Raw genomic sequence first — 26,315 nt, 5'->3', positions numbered from 1 at the left:
TTCCCCACACAATTTCTTATATGGAGTCTTCTCCATATAAGAGGAGAAAAAGGAAGAAAACACTTTGGCAGTTGTGCACTACTCTGAGAAGACACACCATGATATCAGAGGTAACTCTCTGCTTCCCAGTGCCTTGGACAGGCTAGGGGTGATCTCACTGTTTACTTGTTTATTTTGCTTCTTGCTAAGCTTTGTGTATTGTATAGTGTCCCCAACACTAACTACTCATCCAGCAGATATACTTTCAGAATTTTTTATTTTCTAAATCTATTCTTTCCCCCTCCCCCTTTTCTTTGTGTAAAGGATATGTACTGGCTTTGTGAAATCCCTGTAGCAAGTTGTGAATGATGCATGAACTGAAAAATCTTTGCCTGGTACACAGTAGGAATACAGAAAGTGCTGTGCCGTCACTGCTGTGCTAGGCTTTTTTCCCTACATATACAGACACATAGTAGTCATTCCACATTCATTTTGACAAGCCCTTTATGTCCAGACACCATGGGATGGGATGGCTTGTGTACCATTGGCTTGCACTGGATTATGTATCAGAGAGGTTTTTATGCATAACTGTTCCCTGAGCTGTGCTTGGAGGAAACTGGTGTCTTCTGCTTTTGCTAATATGCCAGCTTGAATTTCCTCCTCAGTTCATATTTCAGACAGCAAGTGTACCTGGGAAGCACTGCTTAGGTGTCTGTATTTTGCAAATGTGTGCTCAGACAGGGATTTGAATGCTAGACACTGAGCTACAAACCTGAGGACGTGCTCATTTTTTAAATTGGCATGGATCCTGGCTATTCCCTGTTTACAGCCTACTGTGGACTCAGTTTATTTCCTTTGGGCATCCAGTCTATCTTAGCTAATGGGAAGAGTACAGAATACCCAATAAAAATGCAAGTGCAAATCAGAGAGAAGATTTTCCCTTCTATTTTAATGGCTACAAGATTCATATTCCTCTTCAGATACCTATTGCTAACTTAGATTTTTGATTTCCCATGTTGCCATGCCTGAAAGGGACTGCTCTGCACTAGATATTCCTTCAAGATATGTGCCAACAAAGACAATCTTACTTGATTTCCCCTGATTATACAAGGGTGTCTTCCTGGGGTGGGGTGGCTGACTGTTTTTCCTTCTGTGGCCACACAGCACATTATTAGTTGCTCAAACCTGTAGTTAGATTCCACTTGAATGAAAAAATTTCATTTTTATGAGCATTGACCAGTGAGACTACAAGTTAATTCTAGCTTTCCCCTAGGAGCAGGTTTCTCATTAATAAGAATGATACTGAAGGCAAAGTAAAGGCTTATTTTATTAAAAGTGGAGACCTTAGGGAGGAAGTAGAGGTTACTGACTAAAGCACCAGAATCCTTGTTTACGTTAAATAAATTACATTCCTGCTCTGAGCCTCAGTTTCCTAACTTAAAAATAAGGATAAACCAGATAGTTTTTCAGCTCTGAAGACTGACAGGTGAACAGCATTGGACAAAAAGTACTGATGTGTATAAAGTATGAGTAAAAGACAAGTAAACAGGTGAGACCACAGAGGGAGAGAAGCAGCAGCTGGGTAGGAGGATACACCCAGATCACCAAAAAACAGGGTATCACAAATCCTTATGCACAGTGGGGCAGGTAGAGAAGGCTTGCAAGGGATGGCGGTGCACAGACACTCCAGCTGGAGAAGTTCTGGAGAAGGTGGGTAAATCATGCACAGGGAATTACTGTCTCAGGAAAAGAAGCCAGGAAGAAAAAGGACAGGATTAGCTACAGCTGAGCCCACTGCTTTTCCCTAGGCTTCCCCAGGCTCTGGGGTAAGAACTCCAGGCTCCTGAGTAAGGGGGCTGTGCTTCTCCAGCTGACACTGTTGCAAGATGTAAGGAACCTGTTACTGCAACAATTAATTTTAGAAAATGGTTATCAGCAACTCCTGTTTTGTTATGTCTTTATCTCTAGTTTTCTCAGATAAACCAGACTTTACCATATGCCCCAAATAGTAGACTATTTATGAGGGACTTTATATGATTGCAAATAAAGAGTATCCTTGGCAACATTTCTTTCCCGTTCTTAGCAATCAGTTGCTGAACCCTAACCCAGATATATTTGATATTCCCTGCATTCATGCTTGGACAAACGGAGTTGATTCCTGAGCCTGTGAACACATTGGAACTGTTGCCTCATTCACTGCAACCTTGGCAGAAGTAAATTGGACCAAGGTGATGCTCCCGGCCATGCTTTCAGTATAATTTCTTTCTTTTCACTACAGAACCCTGATGTGGTCATGCCCTAACCTTTCTTTGAGTCAGTTCTCCTGCTAGGGGAGTTAAACAGTGAAAAAAGGCTTCTGCACTTGCTTGAATTCGGCAGAGAGCAGCTAATGAGCCCTCCTGATCCGCCGTGCACCGGGTGTACAACCATGGCAGCCTCAGCCTTGCCCCAGCCACGGGACTGAGGCAGCCCTGCTCCTGCCCCTCCATCCCACTGGGGGGCTGGGATTGAAATAAACACGGGCAGGAGACCTTTCTCCTTTTTAAGGCCTTTAATAAAAGTGATCAGCTCAGGTGGAAAGAACCGAAGGGTCTGGGCTCACACTGCCGCTGCTCCCAGGAGTGACATGGAGAAAGAGTGCAGCTTTGTCCACTGGTCTGTGGGCAGAGGTGGGGGCTCCATCCTCATGAGAGCATCAAGAAATTACTGCTTTTTGGTTCAACATTTGAGGTCCTCTGTCTAGTCAACATTAGGTTAGGGTGAGGGCTATAAAGGGTCTCAGTGGATACTAGGTTCTGTTCCTCATATCTAGATATCACTTTGATTCATCAATTTTGTCTTGGCTCATTGTTTTTAGGGGTTTTTGGCTAGGTTTGGTGAGGTGTTTCTCCTGTTGCATGCTGGATCCAATGTAATTTGCATGCCACTCGATGTCCCCTCCTCCTCATCTTCTGGGTGCCATCCTCCGGAAGCAGCAGGGTGTCATTCAACAATAGGGGGAATTCTGAACCATCAACCACAGGTAGTTAACGAAAATGACAGGTGATTACAATAACAAACAGTTAGAACTCCACCCTGGCAGCAACTGGCCCAACCTGTGAACTCTGCAACCTTTTAAAAAAATGAGGAGCTTTTCTACTCATAACAGGATGGGCAGCCAGGGTTCCCCTGTGCCAGCACTGCCCCACTGCAGCAGGCTCTGCTCCCTGCACCTGGGCAAGGGCACCCAGCTGCCTCCCCAGGCAGGCACACATCAGCCTTGACTTCCAGGTGGTTTTGGTGGGCACCTCAGACCACCCAGGCAATATCTGCTGTGCTGCGGGTGTGTCTGATGCATAATTTTTGCGATGATAGTATGGCATAATGAGCATCTTACACGGTTGAGGGTTTTTTGCATTGTCCTATGCACATAAAACAGTATATGATGCTCCCTACCAACCAGATTAATGCTCTTTGGTGCAGGAGTAGCCTATAAATTGGTTTGGGGTGCTTGCAGAAAACTGCTGTAAAAATGTTTCTTGGTATTTAGAATGTTCTAGAAACTTATGATTTTTGTTATCAAACTGTGTTGAGATCAACTATGGTAGTACAGTCTGCATTTTCTTAATGCCCCGTAGGCTTTCTCAACATTCTACTTTTTAAGAGTTTAAACTAATACATCTGAGTCTCGATCACCCAATTTTTATTCATAGACTGAAAGTAAAAAACAAGCTTTCCTGTTTTTTTAGTATGCGATCAGTTTTTCAGCTTGAATGAGTGTCTTGCCTAAATCCAAATGCAATAAAAATCTTCTCTGCACCGGTGGAGAAGCTCCAGCTGGCAAAAGCAAACATTTTTTCAGGTGTTCAGTCATCGAAATCTTAGTCCTGAGTAGTGGGACTTTCTTTAAATTTCAAGAATAAATATACTTCACTGAAGTATTGTTTTTAATTTAATATTAAATGGTCTGAAGTTATTTCTGTAATCTTAGGCCTTTGTATAGGTTAACTTAATTTAAGAGTTGATTTAAATTATGTAAATATTTTAATGAGTCAGTATTAGCAATACCTAAATACAGACCCTAATTATTATTATTAGTCATTATTATTATTAGTCATTATTATTTCTGAGTACTAATTTTTGCACGATTTGTCCATAGAAGAAGTTGATTTGAAATTTCCAACCACTGAATCATATTGAGAGAGTAACTGTAATGTCAACTGCTATTTTTAATTAAAGAAGATCAAAAACTGTGATTAGCAGATAAACATAGTGTGGTCAGAAGCCAGGAATGTGCCCAGTAGACAAATTTTTGGAAGACCTGACATTCTTTATTAAAAATGTCTGGGCCTCCTGCTCCAAATAAGGGTCTGGCCTGTTCACTGCTCCTTGCTGGGTGGGTGCTCTTCTTTCCCAGGCAGGATGGTGTTTTTGTCACGGCTGGAGCACAGTGAACCCAAGAGGGATTTAAAACTATCTATACAGGAATCTGAGGTTGATATAGGGATAGATACCAGGCAATTTAATGTGTCTGGTTGAAAGCTATGCAATGACCTGTCCTGAGCAGTCCTGATCACCTCCTCTTTGCTGTCTGAACCCAACTGCTAACAGCATTTTAGGGCTGGCTCTCCTGTTTGCAGGAAAGCAAAACATCACTGTCTGCAGAGAGGAAGCCTTCAGAGTGAACCTGTGGCATGGTGCTTCCACAAGTTCCACAAGCAGGGACTGGGCACGGGAGAGAACAGCCCAGGGATGCTGTGAGGATGTGTCCAGGGCTGCTCTGGGGTTCCAGGTCCTGCTGCAGTGGGCATTCTGGTGTGCACTGAGCTGATGTGGGGCCCCCAGGGTGACAGTGGGCATTCTGGTGTGCACTGAGCTGATGTGGGGCCCCCAGGGTGACAGTGGGCATTCTGGTGTGCACTGAGCTGATGTGGGCCCCCAGGGTGACAGTGGGCATTCTGGTGTGCACTGAGCTGATGTGGGGCCCCCAGGGTGACAGTGGGCATTCTGGTGTGCACTGAGCTGATGTGGGCCCCCAGGGTGACAGTGGGCATTCTGGTGTGCACTGAGCTGATGTGGGGCCCCCAGGGTGACAGTGGGCATTCTGGTGTGCACTGAGCTGATGTGGGCCCCCAGGGTGACAGTGGGCATTCTGGTGTGCACTGAGCTGATGTGGGGCCCCCAGGGTGACAGTGGGCATTCTGGTGTGCACTGAGCTGATGTGGGCCCCCAGGGTGACAGTGGGCATTCTGGTGTGCACTGAGCTGATGTGGGGCCCCCAGGGTGACAGTGGGCATTCTGGTGTGCACTGAGCTGATGTGGGGCCCCCAGGGTGACAGTGGGCATTCTGGTGTGCACTGAGCTGATGTGGGGCCCCCAGGGTGACAGTGGGCATTCTGGTGTGCACTGAGCTGATGTGGGCCCCCAGGGTGACAGTGCCCCCCAGGCAGGCCCTCAGCAGGCAGAGTGGTGCCACAGCGGGACAGGGAACCCAGCATGCTCCCACTCCTATGCACAGCCTGCCTCACACCAGCCCACTGTGATTACTTACAGATATTTACTTTAGCACATGGCATATAGAACATTAAAAGGGGTTTGAAAATCTCTCAGTTTTCAACTTCTGAAGGATTATTAACTTCAAAGTCTGAAGAAATGTCGGCCTCCTATGCTTGGAAATGCCAGCAGCTTTTGCATATCCCCACCACAGTACCAAGCAACCCCCAGCAGAGAGAAACGATTACTGCCTCCATGGCATAAGGATGGCTTTTGATCTCCTAACATATTGGAAATTACTTAAAGGTAAGCCATCTGCTAGCTGAGGAACAAAAATAGATTACATCACACCCTGCTAGAAAGATTGTGTTAAATCCTGTGTATCAAGGCTTTTAATAATTCTAAATTAAGTCAGTTAATAGGATTAGGTACACACTTTCCTTAGGCTTCTTTCACCAACTATTCACAAAAAAACTTTTTTTTGGTGGAGATCTGTAAAATTCAGGCATGTTTCACTGTGAATAATAGAGTTCATTCCAGAACAAAGTGTTTCTTTAGATTGTAATTGTTCTCCAAAAACACTTATAGCAGGAGAGCAGGTCACTGTGCAGGGAGTGGGAGGAACCCAAGCCCTTTATTTTTTGTTAATATAGTAATATTAACTGCAAATTTTGGATTGCTTAGCTAGGCCATTGCAACTACTTACCTAGGATGTAACATGTCCTTAAAAGATTGTTAAAAGTCTTTTTTCCTTCTTATTTTTTTTTCTTTTCCAAAGTGGTTGGCCACCTAAAAAAGGTGATTTAGACCTGTTCTTTTTACACTTAGAAGAAACTTTGACTAGTACTCCTTGTAACTAGGAGACCATAAACTTTGTTATTTTGTCTTTGACACTGTCTGGGCAAAGATGCACAGATGACAATTCTTTCACTGCTACATCCTTCTGCTCCTTGCCAATCTATGAATCATGGACTACAGTAGTAGTAGTATCCAAGTATTTGGGTTTAATAGGACTTGGTAGACTCTCCCCTTAATCTGTGAAATTATTTTCTAAGTTTATTCATAGTTTTGTGTTATGTAACATGCTTTGGTAATGAGATTCATAATTAAGGTTTGTGTTGCAACTACTTCCTTTTGTTAAAAACTTTTGACCTTATAATTTTATAAGAGGACCATGTACTAACTGTTATTAATCAGAGGCTAAGTTTTACTATATCCTTATCAAAAACACATGAAATGAAAATGATTTGTATTTTCTATTCTTTTATGTGGTCTAGGGTTTATTATTGGAGACTTTTATTATGACAGAAGTCATTATCATTAAGAAATCCTGCTTAGTCAACAAATATTCATGGCCTTACAAGGATCAGTAGCTAACAACTGTGGTAAGTGGTACCTTCCTCTAAGGGTAATTTATTTCATATCAAAGCAAACCATCCCCCCATAAAATCAGGCTACAAGAATCTGGAAAACATAAGTCAGAGCCAAACCCTGAATGTATGGTTTCTGAGCAATGTGACAAGTGAAAATATAAAGGAATTGTGGTCCCATGCCATAAAAACTTCTGGGCAGAAATCTGGGGAGTTCTGTTATTTCAGACACAGTTACAGTCACTGGGATCACTCTTGTGCTCAAAATTAAGTACATATTTCTTTTCTATATATGAACTCTAGAAGGGATTACTTGTGCTAGATCAAAGTTTGGAAAACAATGGCTCCAACTAGCTGGTTATGGTTTTACACTGATTAGCACAGAAGAAATAATTTCCATTTCTAATAGTAAATACACCATTATGTAAATGTTAGGACAAAAGCAAAGGACAGTATTGGCAGGTATGGAATTATATTAAACAATTTAAAAAATCCTCCCTCAACTTCTGTATTCTGGCAGTTAAGTATTTCTGGAAGTTTGGCTCAGTAGAATTGGGGAGGATGATGGGACAGGGAAAGTGAAGCATCTTATACTTCATTAAAATGGAAAGTGAAACACAACAGAGCATTACAGACATTTGAGGGTGAGATATCCAGGAGAATATCTTATATTGAGTGGGAAAATATATGGTTCTCTTTGCACCAAGCAGAACACATGATTCTGGATTTTGCTGATGTTGGACTTGCATGCAGAAGACACCACACAAGCATTTATTGTATAGCTGAATGTTCCATCTATATGCAAACTAAGTAATGTAGAGAGAGCTGAGGAGCAAACTTTACTGCAGCTCATCCAATCTGTTAATCTTGGCCTTCAAACACCTTTTGTCTCATTGAAGAGTCCGTTCAGTCTTTGCCTTTTCCACTGTGAAACTGCCAACATTATTTCTGAAAAGCTGAAAAGGAGAACTGACTTAGGAGCTACTGTGCAAACAGTAATTCTCACAACTTCCATCCACCAGCTTCTTACCCCAAGGAGAGGTTTAGAGTCCTCAAACCCCCTAGTTTACAAACCATCCACTTCAGAACATATATCAACACTAAATAATTGAAAATATAAGTATGACCTTACTACTTCAGATCAAATGTCAGTGTAGCTCCGTTTTCTGCATCCAGCAGTGGATGTACACTTGAGTCCCTGTACAACAAGAACATCACAAGTCTGTATTGTACTTTGCATTAGGCCCCACATTCAGCTTTTAGGTATTTTCAGCTCCATCTGCCTGCATTGCACACCCATTAGGTCTGACACTGGAAGAGTCTGTGAGGAAACATCCTCTATCTAGGTCTAGATGCCAGGTCTAACATTTTCAGGCCTCATCACCAAGAACCTGTTTAGATACACTGAAACCATTTTGGGACAAAGAGATCAAAATTTGTAGAGTTTTAGGACATTGGTAAATCGTGGTTTTATATAGTGGCATAGAGATGTTCTTGTCTTGCTCCTTTCAAAGAGATTCTTAATGTTTGAATTGCTTTTTTGACCACTAATTCATATTTACATGGCACTTTCATAGTTACCCACCTCCATACCTAGATCTTGTTCCTGAGGGGTGAGATCATCTCAGAGCCCACCATTTTCTAGATGAAGTTAGAATTTTCTCATGCTCATCACTATACATTTATTAACAGTGAATTTCTTTTACCATTTTATTGTCCAGTTGCTCAGTGAGTCCTTTATATTTGGGCTTTGTCCTTTGATATTCAGGGTAACTAAGCATAATCAGCAAACTTGACTTTAGTGCTCATTCCTTTTGAAGACCATTTTAAATATATCAAACAGTCCCTGCAGAATTCTTCTGGTGAGTTCATTTCAACGTGAAACTAAACATTTACTCCTAACCTCTGTTTTCTGTCTTTCATTCAGATATTCATCTAAACAAAAAATTCCCCTTTAAACATCCCCCAGATGTTTAGTTTTCTTAAAAGCTAAATCTTTACTGAGGGATTTTGTAAAAAGCTTTTTGGAAATCCAAGTAGATTGTGCCTACCAGGTCACCCTTATCTACATGTTTTTTTATTTTTTAAAGAATTCTACATTTATAAAGCAATACTTCCACGGACAAAGACATGGAGTAGTTCCAGATGTGCATTATTTCTATTCTTATTAAACATGCTACTGATGTACCCTCTATAGATGTCAATCTTGCAGGCCTGCAGTTCCTCAGATCTTCCCTAGAATAACTTCTAAAAACTGACACCCCATTTGTCTCTCTTCAGTTCTGCTGCTAAGGCAATTTCAGGCAAGAAATTACACACCCTTGCTAATATAGTCCCACTATTGCATCCTTGCATTGTCCTAGAACAACAAGCTGAATGACATCTGCTCTTGGCAGTTTTTCTTACTGTTCAACTGACCATTTGTTCCTTATCCTTTTTTGCAGAAATTTCAATTTCAAGGAGATGCTCTACTCATCCCCCCAAAAAATCCCAAAGCCAAACCCAAACAAACAACAAAAAACCAATAACCCAAACCCTAAAAAGCAAAAAAAAAAATCCTTCCAGAGTGTAGAAGTCCTTAGTTTCTTCCATGGTGAACACTGATGCAAACAATAATTTACCTTTTCTGAACTGATTTTTTCCTCCTGTATCAGGGTCAACTAGTAGTCCTACAGAGTTTCAGAAAGTCCTACTCTTTAAAGTATATTTTTAGTTGTTGGGCCGACCCTAATGCATTTTTATATTCAAAATTCCAGAATTTATTATTGTATTTTCTTACTACAGATATGACTTCAGTTTTTTGAAGATGGATGGCCTTGTGCCATACAAAGGAGAGATTATCTAGCTGTGTTAACTGATACACTATATGGAATTAGGCACAATCAGATAATTCTTACACAAAGTGGTTTTGCACAGAGAACAACTGAGGGAATAATTCAGGTCTGTATCCATGCCCTAATGAAAAGTCAGCCTATTTTTGGACAATATCCCTTTCATCTCTTCTCGTTGAAGATGTTCCTTTTCTCAAAGCTTTTTAGAAGTGTTGCCTAGGTGACAGAACATTTATTTTGGAAGGGAGGTTTGGTGTTTGGTCTCATCACCTGCATCTCCCTCTGTTACAGTTCCATGACAACTCAATAACACGCACATGTGGCTGTCAGGACAGCAGCAGCACTCAGCTGTGAATGCTCAAACAGTGAGTGCTGCCAGGCGGCAGAGCCACACTGACCATCCTTATAGCTCAGAGAATCAACACAAAGAAGAACTTTGATGATAAAAGGAATGTGGTTTTGCTTTTTCCTCATTCCACAAGGCACTATAACCTGATCTTTAGGGAGCACGTTGGAAGGTATGGATCCAAACACACCATGACCATGGTGAGGATTCTGCCAGAACTCAGTGGATTTTTAGCTTGAAACTGGATTGAGCAGAGTCAGAAGACAGAAGGAGATACTGAAATAATATTTTGTCCAGACACCAATCTTTAGGGACATAGAGGATAGATCTGGGTCCTCTGAGAGAAGCAGTACAAATGCAGGCCTTCAGAAGGTTGTTCAGGGTCCAAGGCTCTGCTGCAGGATCTGGCCAGCCTTGGTGTGCTGCCTCCTGGGTTTGGCAACCTTCTCTGAGGTACTGAGGGGAGAATTGGACCTCTCATTCAAAACTCCAAATTCTGTTATTTGTGTGTCTTTGAATTTAGGTCAAAGGGCTGATTCAGCAAAGAGATTTATATCACTGACTATTACTTAGGCACCTGAATCCAATGTTCATATTATACTGAGACACTCAAAACTCCCACTGAATTGCTGCCTATCATTTTAACTCATCTTTGTTCTTGAGTTTTACATCACCTAAACTTAAACATTTGCAATGTAGATGCTTGCATCTGAATTAGTCATCCTCAGTTCCTCTTAAGCTCAGCAGAGAGAAGAGTTTCTGGGGAATGATTCATCTGACCCACTTTAGAGGTCTACAGCACATCCCATGGACTGCACAGCCAGCCCATAGTGACAGCTCAGATGTGTCTGCCAGCACAGTAGGTGATTGCATTTAGACAGATGAATTGAAACCCTGGTGCCAGAGGGGCTGTGGATCATTTGTACACTCTGTACAGCCCCAGACCACCTGTGCATAGCAAATGGGAGCTATTTTAAACCTCAAAGGACAATTGCACTGCACCATAATAGAAGCTGAGAGTGAGCTGTGGGGGCTGACAGGCAGGGAATAAACAAGTGGCTCTGTGTGGTTTGTACACAGGGTGGCTGAAGGCACCCTGTGCTCGAGCTGCACAGAGCCCTCCTCACCTCCATGTCTGGCATTGCACACAATCTCCTGTGCCCAAAAGAGGCCAGCACAACAGTCTCCATTTGCACAGGGCTCTTCTTGGATAGCCTTCACAGGAATGTATACCTGAAGTTTCAGGGTGCCTAAAATTTAAGCACTAAGATTTTCATGTCTCACTAGTCCTAGGTATACCAATTTCAGTATAAAATATTCCTGTGGCTTTAATCTCTAAGTGTGGGAACTTAATGTTGAATTAATCCTAATTAGACCTCATAGCTCATAGTGAGTATCTTATTTCTTTCTAAGGGGAGAAAAAGATGGTGGATATGCTTTTAACAATAGGCTCTGGAATACTCTGACTTCAGTGTGAACTGCTGCAAGGCAAAAAGGAACTGGGTGTCCTAAAGGACTGGGTGTCCTAAAAACTGGTTGGAAGTTGGACTTACAACACTAAGATATGCAAAGGAAATTTTGCTGCTTAAGAAATAACTGGAGTGGTCAAAGTGATCTGCAGAATTAAAATACAGCAGCACAATTAAGCCTACACCTGGAGTGGCTGGCTAGATAGAATGCAGTAGTCTACTTACAGCTCATCATTAAAGAGTGATAAGGAAGCAATTTTTCTTTGACCACCAGAAAACACTCAAAATTTAAACTACTTTTAACTGAAATAAGCTCAAAGTCACTTGTTGAACTGTCATTTATCAGATATTTTTTGTGCTCAAGTGAATGGCTTCAATTTACAACCAAATTATTAGCAAACCAAGAAATTATAGAAGTGAAAACTTGCCATCTTAACTGGAGAAAACATGAACACTGACACTCAACCTGGTCTCAAAGTACATGAAAAATGTTTCTATCCTACATCTCCTACACATGGAAGCTTGAAGTGGACATCTGAAATTATTCTTATCCTTGTTATATTTGACAAGCTCAAACAAGGTGATGGCAGACTGCTCAGGCCACATTCACTACAGAAGGGAAAGATTCCCAATAGTGGTTTATGAGAGAAAAGGTTGTTATGCTTTATTTGTTATTTGTCCTAGTTCTTCACTGAGGGAAGGAATGTATTTTTAACATAAATTATATTAATTGTATATATCTACAACTCTCTCTAGTGACAAATAACTCATAAAAACTTGTAGCTCAGAATGTTTAGTGGCTGTCTGTTACTCTTTAAGTAATGAAAATTATTTGATCTTCTTGTTTTAATCCACTTACTTCATAAATCTTGGTAACTGTGGCCAAACACGCTCTACAGACTCATTACACACTCAGTACTCCCAGTGATGTCAACAGAGATTGTGATAAAACAGTCACAATAAGATTTGGTCTATGACCAACAAATATTGCTGTGTTTATAACTATTCATCACAGTTAATTTTTTTCTTCTGCCACAAGCTCTTCTCCATGTGTTCCAGAGCCTATTTTGTAGCCTGTGTTCCACATCTCACAGCAGGGTCTGTGGGCCATCTTACAAGGCCCTGGTACCTGGAAGTGGCACTGATCTCTGGAAGAATGAAAGGTTTCTATAAAGTGCATTCTCACCTGACCTGGAAACCACAGTGGCATTAGTTATGCTTTTGTAATTGACAGCATTTACATTAGTCACAGATTTAGCTTCATTTCTTCATGTCCCAGCAGAAATTTATTAAATGTGGCCTCTGAAGAATTTAACCAAAACTTAAAGCACTGTTGACTTTTAAAAAACTTCTCTATATGATTCAGTGTCAATATATATTCCTGTCATATCAATTAATGTCAGCACCTCCAAGTGTCCCTCCAGAAGATTTGGCCAAACTGCCAGGCACTTGAATGGAAGGTGGATCACTGCATCCCAAGTCATGGATATTGCACAGCTTTTCCATGGCTGTGTCAGTGATACCCCTATTTAGATTCATTTGCTTCAGGCTGCTTTTATTTTTTGCCCCAGGACAAAACCACATGCAAACTGCTGAAGCTCCCATGCCTTTTGACCTTGCCAAGCTTTGTTAGAGCATCTTATCTTTGCACAATACCCACAAGCATGGGTAGGACACTGGAATCAGTGTACCAGAAACTCAGTGCAGTTTTGAGTCACAGCACCATAGGCTAAGAAGATGTGACATATATTTCCATATCAAAACAAGAAAAACCTTTCTTTCCCCTCTTCACTGATGCATAACATCCCAAAAGGCAAGAATGGCCTTCAGCTAACACAGATCAATTTTCTTTCAGCTTCAATCACCATTTAATTACTGTTGACTTCTTTAACCTTTTTCTCTTCCTTTATGGATTAGATTCCTTTATACTCTGTTGCCATTTGCTTTCTCTGTGACATAATCAAACTTAAAATGGTATGATAAAATTTCACATTTTTCTTCTTCCTTCCTACCATTTATGTTCAATTTACTTCAAAAACCAAATGATTTATTGAGGAGAAAAGTATTTTTAATGAATTGACTTTTAACTTTATCTCTCTCCAGTATCTAGATGTCATTTGCTTTAAGCAAGTAATTGTTCAGATGACTGGATGGCATGTTGGATAAAAGCATTAGCTTCTCAGTTCTTAACATTTCTGGAGAAAAACACCCACACGGCAGTGTGTTTTGAATGCAATGAGTTTTGTTGACTCAACTTCATCTTCAGCAAATATTTCACATTTCACTAACTCAGAGTCCACATAAAAATAGTTCAGTTAGCACTTTCTATCAGAATGAAACCATTTCTCAGTAGATCAGAAGAGGAATCATTTTCCTCCTAGTGGCTGTAAAACAAGCAGAGATCCTCCCAGCCAAATCAGGGTATTCATTCCTTGGCACATTTTCGTTCTGCTGGATCAGAGGTCTGTATGTCTCTGTCACTGTGCATGAACTGGTGCAATTCAGGACAGATTACAGCCCCATGCATCTTTTAAATTGATGGCTTTGAAACACCTTTAATTGCGTGTGCAATGAGCACAGTCTGTTTTCTGGAACACAATTTTTTTAGTACTCAGAGTAACCCCATCTTGCATTAATGCAAAGCCCTAATATCCTCTTTAGCAGGGGCACCAAGGAGTTAGGCACTGAGTTGTGGAGCAGAATGATTTATTTGTTGAATTGTAGAGGTCAAAGGAAAGAGTGGTCCTGCAATTACTACCATACACAGTGCAACTGCCTGTTAATGTTACTGTAGACTTTATTTTGTTTTTGAAAACATTTGCCCTTGAAGTTCTTGACTTGGAACAATAGAGTTACAAGAACAACAGACCAGGAGATTTTAGAGAAGTGAGGATGCTCTGAGGTATGTGTCACTATTGGCAGTAATTTTGATCCTTATGCATCTTTCAGACACCACAATTAACAGATTTACAAAAATAGCTTTATCTCATGGGGTCTTAGCACTGATGTCCACTCGAGCTATTTCTTTGGTTTTGCTACATCTCCAGTTGCTGTAAGCAGTTATGTCTTCTTATACATCCAACCATAAAGAATGAGGTCAATTCTTGAGGGCAAAAAGGACATAGAAAAGTACCAACTCTTGCTAAATTGATAATACATACTACTTGTCTTTTTTAGAATAATAGCTGAGTTATTAATTAATTATATTTTTAATTTAGTTATATATTTCTGCTCAACAGGCTGTAATTAATTCACAGGAAAAATACAGTTTAATTTTTGATTTTTTTTGATTCATTTACAGTAAATTGATAAAATTCTTTGAAAATAATTGTACTAAAGGGAGAGACTGGAGAATAAAAATAAAACACATAAAATACAGATGAAAATATGTGAAGTATAATCCTTTTGGGCCGCATAGTCTCTTGAGCCCACCATAGGCTTGCTTTGTGTTGCTGTGTGCTCATCCACTCTGGACACGGCTCTACTGTGTGTCAAGATGTGCACATATGTATTTAGAGCAGATGATGTAGCTTTCTGATCATTTAGATTAGGGATGAGCTTACTCTGCAGCACTGTGACCTACCTCATTTAATAACTGGAATAACCTTTAATTGTGTTCTGGGTGGTTTTAATTACATTACATGTTATATTAAGCTGATAGTTTTTAAATACACATGTCTGTGGGCGTTAGACATTAAGACAAAATGCACATATCTGAGTTTAAAAACATAAAAAAAAAAAGACCTGCCTGCAATACTTCCAGACATGATAGATCTGCCTTTGAAAAAGCCATCAATTTTAACTAAAACTGTTGGAATTTTTTGGGCTGGCTTATAAAATTCAAACCTTTCTGCAGTGAGTCATTTATTTATATAACTTGGTCATACTATCCACAGCTATAAAAAATGAAGTAAATCAGATCTTCTGCCATTCCATTTCACTCCTTCTCGTCATACATATTTCAGCACAACTGAAAGGAACACCTTTTGTTTACATATTTCAGAAATAATTCTTAAGAGCAGTTTCTTAAAGTGGCATTAGAAACTGTTGACTAAGTTGCTATCAATCTTAAAGGATTTTGTCCTCAAAGGTTTTGGTTTTAATCTACAATGTAATGTACAATGTAATGTAATACACTACTCTGATGCATCTGCCCAGAATCAATAATCAATTACCCTAAATTAACAGATTCTCCTGAGATTTCAGCTAAAATGTTTTTAGAGTGTTTGAAAATAACTTTATTCTTAAAAATATGTGTGAAACTTTCCAAAATGAAGATTTTAAAAGGAATTACAAAATCAAAGCTCAAAAATTTGGGAAAAAGTCAGGAATGACCTAAAGCAAAGGTCTGGATCTGCCTGTGTTTATATAGCTCATAAAATGAGCAAAAGTTCAGAAAAACATGACTAATGTCAAAGATTGTAAAAAGTTTTATAGTGCCAATTAAGTCTTTGCATGATGCATTTAATTGTCTGGTACAGACCAGGCAGTTATTACAGTGCAATCAGACAGCAAATGTAATTTATATCCTAGCTATTTTTACCATGTAAATGACCTAAAAGGATTTCATCTGAAGCACACAATACTTGTTTCTGATTTTCAACATTCACTTTATCTAAGCAGGATCTGAAAATTCCAGGTGAATTCAAAATCTAACCTTTTATAGTGAGGGAAAATATATATGTATACACTGATAGCTGAAGTTTGGGGGGAAATATTGGCAATGAGAAAAATTCTGGGGCTTCTCAGTGTGTATTTTATCTTTCTTTTTATAGAAGTAGTTCTATCCAGGAAAGACCCCTGTAGGAAGTAGACTTCCCATTGGAAGAAGGATGCCACTGGAAAGTGATGGTGAATGCTCCTTGGGAAGAGGGAATTTAATACTTGTGACACTCGTGAGCCAAGGGCTGTGCTTGTTTGTCACTGCCATGAACACACAAGGCCTTCAGTTCCCACTCCTTGTGCTTTGCACCAGGGAAGGACAGAAGAGGCAGAGAGCTTCCTCCCTGTCAGACACCGAGGAGCAGGGCCTGGTGCCACCTCCTGTGGCACAAACACAGTCCCTGCTCCCAGGCAGTGACAACACCGCTGTAACCACTCAGGGTCACTCCCAACACTGGTGCAGAGAAAATCTGGAGTTGCCCCATGGCTCTAAACCAGGTTAAATTCACAGAAGACTTACAATGGAATTTTGCAGTGTGTATGCTCTGCTTTGCTGGGCTTTCAAAAGAGCAGCTGAAAGCCATAATGTTGAAGCCTTTTGCCACTGCCTTCTCTGGCCATGTACCATCCTGTATATTTCCTTTATTTTGTATACTTGCCCATTAAAACATGTTGGTGAGCTAAATTCAGTCCAGACAGCTCAAGGAAAACTCAAACTCAGGATATGAAAAAAACAGAAGATGAAAAGGGGACTAGCTTATGACTTCATCAAATCAACCTTGGAAATTGTCACCTATTGTTAATTTCTACTTTGAACATGAAGTTTAGTTCACTGTTTTTCATCACCTCCATTTAAAACTCTATTGTTTTGGAACTGGACAGTTTCATTTTTCTAGTCACTAATAAAATTACTTAAATTGAAAGAGAACTGGTATTATTTATATTAGTTTGAAAGTAATTCATAACTGCAGGAATTAAAAAATGCAAAAATCAAAATCAAACTTGAAAAATAAAGCAGAAAATTTTCTTTTGGTATTTTATTATCAAGATAGCAGAGATCATTTAGGAAAGATCATATTCTTTATAAATACTGTGGATTACTAAATTATTTTTGGCTCTTACTCAAGGTACAAGAAAATATTCTTGTCCTACTGAAACCATGGCATACTAAGTGTTATCAAGTGAAAACTAGCAAACATTTTCCCAAAATACAAGCTCAGTAACTTGCAGAAAATATTGATTCTTATGACCCAAGCAATTACCTGCTAGAAGTACTGTTCTTCTGTCTCCCTGCTTCCAAGAAATTTCTTTCTCCTGTTGGACTATTTAGACTCCTAGACGATATTTGTGGGATTATGGGTGTATTATTTACAACCTACTGTCCTAACACAAAACTTTCACTGAAAAAATCAGATGTTCATTTTCATGCTCTTTAGCATCACCTGAACCAAACACAATCTCACCTTGCAGATTTCTCCAGCCCATTCTAACGCTGCCTTTCTTTCTAAATACTCCTTAAGCTTTTCAAAAAGAAATCAAATAGGCAATCAAAATATCTTTGTTTCCTCTGTTGTGATTTGTAATGCTGACATCCATCCACTTTGATATTCCTCTGCTTTAGTCAAAGATAATGAAAACTAAGCTATCATACTTCCATGGTCACTTTCATACTTTCATGATCATGATCCTCTTGTGCCCCTTGCTGAGATATTGGTGGAGACGTGCCTTTGCAAATCCATATTCCATAACTTGAATTCATCTTCATGTATCATTGATAAAATATGATGCACTCCAGTTTGGGATGCTATGTTTTAGCATAGGTTACATGATGTATACATAACAGTGTTTTCAGTGAGTAGGGGAGCTCCAGGTAACAACACCTTACAAATCTCTTTTAATGCTACATACTAATTGAGATGAAAACCAGCACATTCTTCATGAAAAAAGAAATAGCAGATCTCCACTCAAAGAAAGGGATTGGGGGGGTGGGAGAACAGGGTGAACAGGAGGGAGAACATACAAAAAGACACCTGTTCTCATTAATTCAATGACTACTGTCAGCAGAGTGCTGCTACAAAGAAGGATAAAACCCATAATGACTACTCTTCAAACTACATTCATGAGGGGAAAAAGGGAAGAAATAATGCAATTCTAGTTAGATGCAGCACAAGGTCTTGGAAGTTGGTGCACTCACAGACGAGAGCTGATGAACTGCACCGAGCATGAACGCAGAGATGTAATCAGACATGCTCGTGTCACCAAGTTCATGCTTTGCATGGAATCTATTTTCAGTAGTGCCTAAGGATCAAATTCTCCCAAGTACAGGATGATGATACACTGGGCTTTTCTTGTAGCAGAAAATTGAACAGTTCTTTCCTTTGCCTATTCAGCATGAACAAAATGCAGGGATCTTCTCTCTTCATGTAGGAAACATCCATAGCTCTGCATGGCAGAGCAGTTCCAGCTAATGGGCTGCATATTGGACAGAAATCTGTAGCCATTTTATTAATGGATTACTGCTAGGAGAGCTTACCAACTGCCATGGTTTTTTTCCAACTTTGAAGCATATGACTCACAAAAGGAGGATATAAATATTTTTGAGGCATGACATGAAGTTAGAGAAGAAAGCAAAATACCGGAATAATAAGTCTCTTAACAGTATACAGAAGAGGTATTACATGAACCTTTTTGTACATGCATAAAAAGGTAGCTTATCCACAGACTATAATTGTCCATAAAAACCCCATAAAGTCTGTGCATATGAAGACAGAAACTATTGTCCTGTTAATACAAATTTAACTTAAGAGACTGCTGGAGTTTCTGCTTGAGCTGACTAGGAAGGAACAAATTCCAAATCCAAGTAGTTCAGTACTTAAGGATCCACATGAGATTTCAGATGGGTCAGCCAAAAATATTGTGTTGAGACTTTTGTGGTCTCCACTTGGCATTCCTGACACCTTCCCATCCTCTGCCAGAATGGAGTCCCTGCATGTCACACAAAAAACACAGTCACAGTCCAAGTGTTTCAATATGACAAAGATATATTTCTTCACTCAAATAGAAAGATGGAAGTTTATTTTGTTTGCATGTTATTTAAGGCTAGATGGGAAAAGGATAATATTTACAGCTGGGCTTCAAAAGCATGCTTGCCAAGTAAGGCAGAACTGGTTTTTGACAGATTAGAATGGATGAGTGCTTAAATGTAATCTGTCATTTATTTGTACAAATCCATATTTAGCCTGTAAATAGATACTTGTTGCTGGACTCTGTTTCTGTAGTTGGTCAAACCCAAACCCTAATATGCATTGTGCCAAAAAAATGCCCCCAAATCTGCATTCCATTTCTAAAGTTCAAACCTATTTCTAAATAAAAATGGCAGTTTCCCAAGAATGTGACTCCCAGTAATGATCATGGTTGTGCTGGCATGCAGAGTAATACCCACATTTATTTTTCTCTCTCTGTGTGCACACGTATTCTTCTCACAGACCTATTTCTGATAATTAAAAATATTTATTCTATTTCTAAGAAGATTTAATCACTACTTCTAACTGAACATTAGTAGGATTAAGCATGATTCAATAGGATGTGCAAAGATCAACCAATAAGGAGAATTTGATAGAATCATAAAATATTTTGGGTTGGAAGGGATATTCAAGATCATCTAGTTCCAGAGTCCCTGCCATGGGCAGGGATACCTTCAACTAGACTAGAGCTCCATCCAGCCTGGCCTTGAACACTCCAGGGATGGAGCATTCACAACCTCCCTGAGCAAACTGTTCCAGTGCCTCACCACCCTCTTGGTAAGGCATTTTTTTTCCTAATGTTGAACCTAAACTTACTCTCTTTCAATTTGAACCCATTCCCCCTTGTCCTGTCACTACACGTCCTTGTAAATAGTCTTGCCTCATCTTTCCTGTAAGTTTCCTTCAGGTACTGGATCGCTGCAATTAGGTCACCCCAAATCCATCTCCCAGGCTGAGCAATCCTAATTCTCTCAGCATTTCCTCTTATGAGAGGTGTTTCCATCCCTCTGATCAACCTGATGGCCCTGCTATGCACTCACTCCATGTCCTTCATGTCCTTCCTCTGGGCACCCCAGGGCTGGGTGCAGAGTTCCAGGTGGGGTCTCTGTCCCAGAGCAGAGCAGAGGCACAAAACCTCCCTGTCCTGCTGCCCAGGCTGCTCTGGGTGCAGCCCAGGGCACGTTTGGCTCTCTGGGCTGTGAGTGCCTTGGCTGGGTCATGTCCAGCCTCTCACCCACCAGCACCCCAAAGTCCTTCTCAACAGGGCTGCTCTCAATCTGTTCATCCTCCAGCTTTTATTCATTTCTGTATATGGATTCAGTATCCAATATATTCTTTAAATTTCAGTTAGAGAAAAGACAAGAGAAACCTGTGGCTTCCACTCTGAAAAATGTATCTGTTAACAGTTATTCTGGTGTTCATACTGTACTTACTTTGTTAGCATTGCCTATTGCTTTTAAATGCTATTTTAATGTGTGGCCTACCCAGATGTTATGTTGAGACATTGGACACAAGCAAGTTTCAGGGACTTGAATAGCACACAGGTCTGTGAGATATGATCCCTTGAAGTTTCCAAGTATCCAGCTAGTCACTGTGGAATAAGATTAACTCGACTTTGGAGGTCTAACAGCTTATTTCTAAAGTCAGTGAAGAAGGCACAAAAAAGAGCAATTACCCCCTTTTCCAATAAACACTCACATAGTTGGGATGAATGATCTTCTATGGGTGCACATTATGCTAGCTTAATTATAGTGTTGGGTTTTTTAATGAGGATAATATTAGACATATGAAGTCTGATTAGGTTTGGCTTATCCTCAGACAAAACCAAAACTCAAAACAAAGTTGGACAGTTCAGGGTTAGGGCTTTGCATCTGAAGAATTCTAAGTGCATCACACAAGAAGTAGCTGTGATTTTGAACTATCATTTTCAAAATACCACATTTGGCACAGGGAAGCTATATTCTTCACCTGACTTCTTCCTTAATCATGTTCTCTGACAAATTAGGTAATATTTATCTGTAAATAAAGCTACCAAAGTACAAAAATTATCTGGAGGTGCTGCTGAGTGGTAGGTAGGCATGTGATGGAGTAGGAGCAAGGCAGGTTAGTGAAAGAGGTCTTGGGGACCCCACTTGCCTCATTCAGGGGTGAAACACACTATTGAGCTGCAGGCATACCAGTGCTGATGAATTTAACATCCTGCTTGTCTACCTCTGGGCAGCAGCCAATGTCAGCAGCAAGAACCTGGGGAATTCTTACTGCAGGCAAGAAAGATGGCAGAGGAGTAAGAACAAATAAAAAAACATGTTGGTTCTGGAGTTCTGGGTTAGAGAAAGATACAAAATGGTCCGGGTAAAACAATGATTAAATCACCTTTTCACTGTGGCTGCTGATGGCTGGGATCTGTTGTTACAGAAGGGACTCTGCCCTCCCAAGACAGATGGGACTGGGACTTGCACAGGGAGGCTGCAGATTTGGTTTTCTCAAGCTGCTTTCACTGCAGATTCCAAATGCCAGTGAATGCCACCAACCCCACATAACAAAGTGAAGCTAAGGGGCCTTTGTAATTTTTGCCTGTTATCTTAAAGGGCTTAATTCTGCAGTGTATGTAAAACCCAACTCCAGCTATCAGGAAATGCAGCTGTCTTTATCTGCCTTCAGTAGCACTCATCAGCAGCTCACTGCCTCATTACCAAACCTGCAGCCAGAAATGTATTTGCACAGGGACAGAATGATCATGCCCAATGTCAGGTGAAGGACATTTGCTTTCATTATTTTTCCCTTGTCTCTTGTATTATTCACATATTTCCTCTTCTTTAATGTCTCTTCTCTTGATTATTAATGTATGAAGAATGCTGGCTGTACAGTTCAGAACATGACAACACCTGAGAAACCCCTAAGAAGCCAAGCATTGCTATGTGTTATTTATAGGATTTCAGGCTTCTCTGTGTTTCCTCAGTTTCTGGGATTTTATAATTAGAGAGAGAAAGACTACCAACTCAGATTCAGATGGTAAAAGAGGCTGCAGAGCTCTGTATTGACCTATTTATGCCAGAACTCCTCTTTAATTGTTAAAACATTCCTGTTGTAGGGGGTCAGAGGCTTCATGTATTAATGCACAAAGTCATGGGACTGAGTTGAATAATTTATTAATTGCTTTTGTGCACCACACCTAGGGCTTTTTGGAGAAAGGGTAGAATATTTAGTGGATTAAAACAATGTGTTTGAGTCATTTATATTCAGCACGAGTCTTATGAGCTGCTCCAGGACATGGGGTTGTTTAGGCAGGAAAAAAGGAGGCTCAGAGGGGATCTTACAGCTCTCTAAAGTTTCCTGAAAGGAGATTGTAGAGGTGGGGATCAACCTCTTCTCCCAGGACAAAAAGAAATGTCTTTAATTTGTGCCAGGGAGGATTTAGAATGGGTACTAGGAGAAATTCCTTCACCAAAAGGGTTGCCAAGTGTTGGAACAGGATGCACGGGGAAGTGATTCATTCACCAACCCTGGAGGTGTTTAAAATCATAGAATCAAAGAATGCTTTGGGCTGGAAGGGACCTTCACGATCATCTAGTTCCTATGCCCCTACCATGGGCAGGAATACCTTCCACCAGACCAGGTTGCCCAGGACCCCATCCAACCTGCCCTTGAGCACTTCCAGGGATGGGGAACCCATAAGTCCTCTGAGCAACCTGTCCCAGTGCCTCACTGTAGAGAATTCCTTTTGGAAAGTGTTTTGAAATGTTTGTGTGAATAATGGTCTGTGGACAGCATTTAACCTCAGTTTGGAGACTCAGTCAAAGAACTTCATATCAGAGTCTTCAAGCTGAACACATGAACAGCTCTCCATCCATGGCCAGGAGCAATGACCTTTGGAGAGCTGAGCACTTCACTTGGAAGAGCTTTTCCAAAGGCATTTCCCCATTGTCTGGACCCAACTGGTGCTTAAGGCCATTTTGGCAGTGACTCATTCATTTATTCACTGCAGGAAGAGACCAGAGCAACTGAGAGTGCAGGAACTGCTCAGGGTCTGGCTGTTTTCCTGCCTTTAGTGACCAAAACCAGTATTTTCTTATAGAATACCTGCAATCCTAAAGTTCTATTTCATGTCCACTAAGAACACAGGAACTCAACTTTTTACTAGCTCAAAGCCCTCTGAAGGGTTTTTTTGGTTTTTTGAAAATGTAGTTATTATCTTTTTATTTTAGATACCACCATTAAAATAGACAGAAGAATGTGAAATGTATATACAGGGCTATGATTGCTGTCCAATTTGTTTAAATTGGAGAAAGTCTATATTTTGAAATTGTACAAATAACTTAGAATGTTTGGATTATAAAGCTAAAGATAACTGTAAAAGGATATGAAGCTGTAAAAGGATATGAAAAGACAAAGAGTGATTTAAAAAATACTTCTCATTAGTCTTTCATTTTCTTTAAAATCACAGCTTGCTACCAGTTGAGTAAAATAGTGCCAGGCCTAGAGAGCCTCTGGAATATTTCTGTTCTTGATTTTTTTCTGGTAATGTTATGGGATTACCTTTTGTCAAAGAGTTTATTTATTGAACACATTCTAACAGCTTTTACCCCTCTGCAGTGCCACTTAACGTTTACTTATTTTTCTATCGGCCTGAATTTTCTATTAAAATTAATTTCTATTAAATTAATTGCATACTAATAGAAATTTGCTGTGTGATTGCTTGTTATAGCCCTGTGGTATTGCTGGTTTCCTAATTTGGATGATTTTCTTAAAAAAAAAAATTAAGAGGCCCTCAATGATAAACTTCAGGATGAGGACTGAAGGTGTCTTCTGAAGTGCGTCAAAAGTGACAGCAAATGTCAAAATTAACTTGGAAAGTTGCCGCATCACCAGATAAAGAACCAGGCCACCAACTGGTGTATGTCATGAAATAATTAATGAAATAGGGTATTGGAGGCCCCTGTATAGTCTTTTGGAAATGGTTTCACTCTGTCTTAGCTCAATGTAATAATTTTCCTCCTTTTGCTACACATGCCAGGCCACAGTACCCATCGTCCCATGATATCCAGTTGGTACCCACTGCAGCTGATCACCTGGGCACCAATCCAACAGGAGGGGAAAGAAGTGTCTAAATGCCACAATCCAAAAGGGACACTGAAATGCCATCAGTACCTCTAAAAGATGTGACCCAGCCTTCCTGGCACAGGCAGAGATAAGCTCAGTAACTCCAGATTTTTCACCTTTTTTTTTTTTTTTGCTACAAGGACCTGATTTCCCTGATCATTTTATCAGCCCTCTCTGCCAATACATATTTCAATTTTTCTTAGGATGATGATAGTTATTGGCAATTATCTGTGCATAGTCCTGTCCTGGTTTCAGCTAAGATAGAGTTTCTTCTCAGTGGCTGTTACAGTGCAGTGATTTGGATTCAGAATGACAATATTACACAGATTTTTTGTTTTGTTTTTTTTTTCCCCTAAGTCCTGCTTATCCAAGTCAAGAACTTCCTTGTCTCATGTTCTTCTGGAAAAGAAGAATGCAAAAGAAAAAAAGAAACTGGGAGGGAGCATAGCTGGGACAGGTGGCCCAGATTGACGAGAGGGATATTCCATGTGATACAAAGTCATGACCAGTATGGAAACTGGGAAGAGTTGCCCAGAAGGATGGTTGATCTGGATTTGGGAAGAGGGGTCTGACACTGGTCAGCAGGTAGTGAGCAGTTGCATTATGCATCACTTGGTTTTCTCCTTTCTATTAACATTATTATTTTTATTTACCATTATTATTGTATTTTATTTTAATTTTTAGCACACTATTCTTATCTGACTCAAGTTGCACTGTTGCACTTTGAGTGTGTTCCCTGTTCCACCAGGGTTTACATTTGCATTGTCACAATGAGTTATAGGAGGAAGGAAAGGCTGCAACAGACAAGCAGCATTGATTTAACTCTCAGAGTACTTTTACAATGCTTGTTGGACCCCTAAAGTAATTTCCACCCTCCTCAGTCTCACACACAGCCAGACCCTCCTTCCTAAGTGAAGACTGCACAAGAAACTCCCACAGGACCATGTTTAGGAGGGCTCACTTTGCCTATATAGCATCCTTTCAGCATCCCTGGGTCTGTCCTACATCACGGGTGTGAACAGGAGACAAAGGCTGCCATGACCCAGCCCTGCAGCCCCATCAGATTCCTAACTTGTGTTTCCCATTAATGAAGTTCACAAAAGGGAAAAGAGAGAATCCATGATGTGGGATCTGAAATGAACAAATCCTTCAGATCAACCCTTGCATGAAGATATCTGTCTCTCTGCCACAGTCTGGAAGACTAATGTGGTGAGTATGCATGGCTGCTAACTGCCTGTGTATGCCAGTCCAAGAATTAATAAATGCTTTGCAGTTGTTCAGTCACAATGAGAAAATTACAATCAACTGGCATTTTCAATAAAGAAATGAATGGTACACTTCAGTGAGATGACACTGCTTCAGGCACTCAAGTGCTCATCTCTATTTATAGCTATATGGCTGAGGACAGAAAAAAGAGAAGGAGGCGGGAGAGAAAATAAATCCCCAATGAATGCTATTAATTGCTTCCCAGTGTACTGACTCACTGTATTCTTCCCCAGAAGACAGCTTTCAACAATTTAATTTTTTCAGTATTTATCTCATCTCACTGTGTGAATTCACACCCCTCAGCAGAGCACCCTGGCCTGTCTTGGTGGCCAGCAGAGAGAAGGGGGGCACTCCTGGGACCTGGTGACCTGGATGGTGTCTGGCACCTGCTTTGAGGTGCAGTGGATTGCTCCCTAAACTAGCAAGGGAAGCCAGGGTGATTAGCAGAGATTTAGCTCTGACCTATTTTAGATGTTTGTAACTAAGCGAGTGAGTCCCACTTGGTACTTTTCTTGCCTTAATTTCCCATTTAAAAAGTGACTATTCCACATGATCAAAGACAAGTTGTCTGTGAGATCTTCCAAAGTGAGAGGTGTGCCATAATGACTGACAAGATATAAGAAGTCATGAGTGCAAGAGAGCTAAAATTGTCTTTGTATAGACAGATGTTGCAGTGTATATCAGACAGCTCAGGTTGACAAATTCAGTTCAGCTCACTCAAGAATCTGTAAACATTGATACTGGCCCAAACTTCATCTGACTCCTTTCACTTCTGGCAGTGAAATCTTGGAAATGTG

This window comes from Melozone crissalis, unplaced genomic scaffold (assembly GCF_028551555.1).
Source record: "Melozone crissalis strain CALT ecotype California unplaced genomic scaffold, PUWL_Pcris_2 ptg000016l_1, whole genome shotgun sequence".
Taxonomy (NCBI): Eukaryota; Metazoa; Chordata; class Aves; order Passeriformes; family Passerellidae; genus Melozone; species Melozone crissalis.
Note: the sequence above shows the minus strand (reverse complement) of the source record.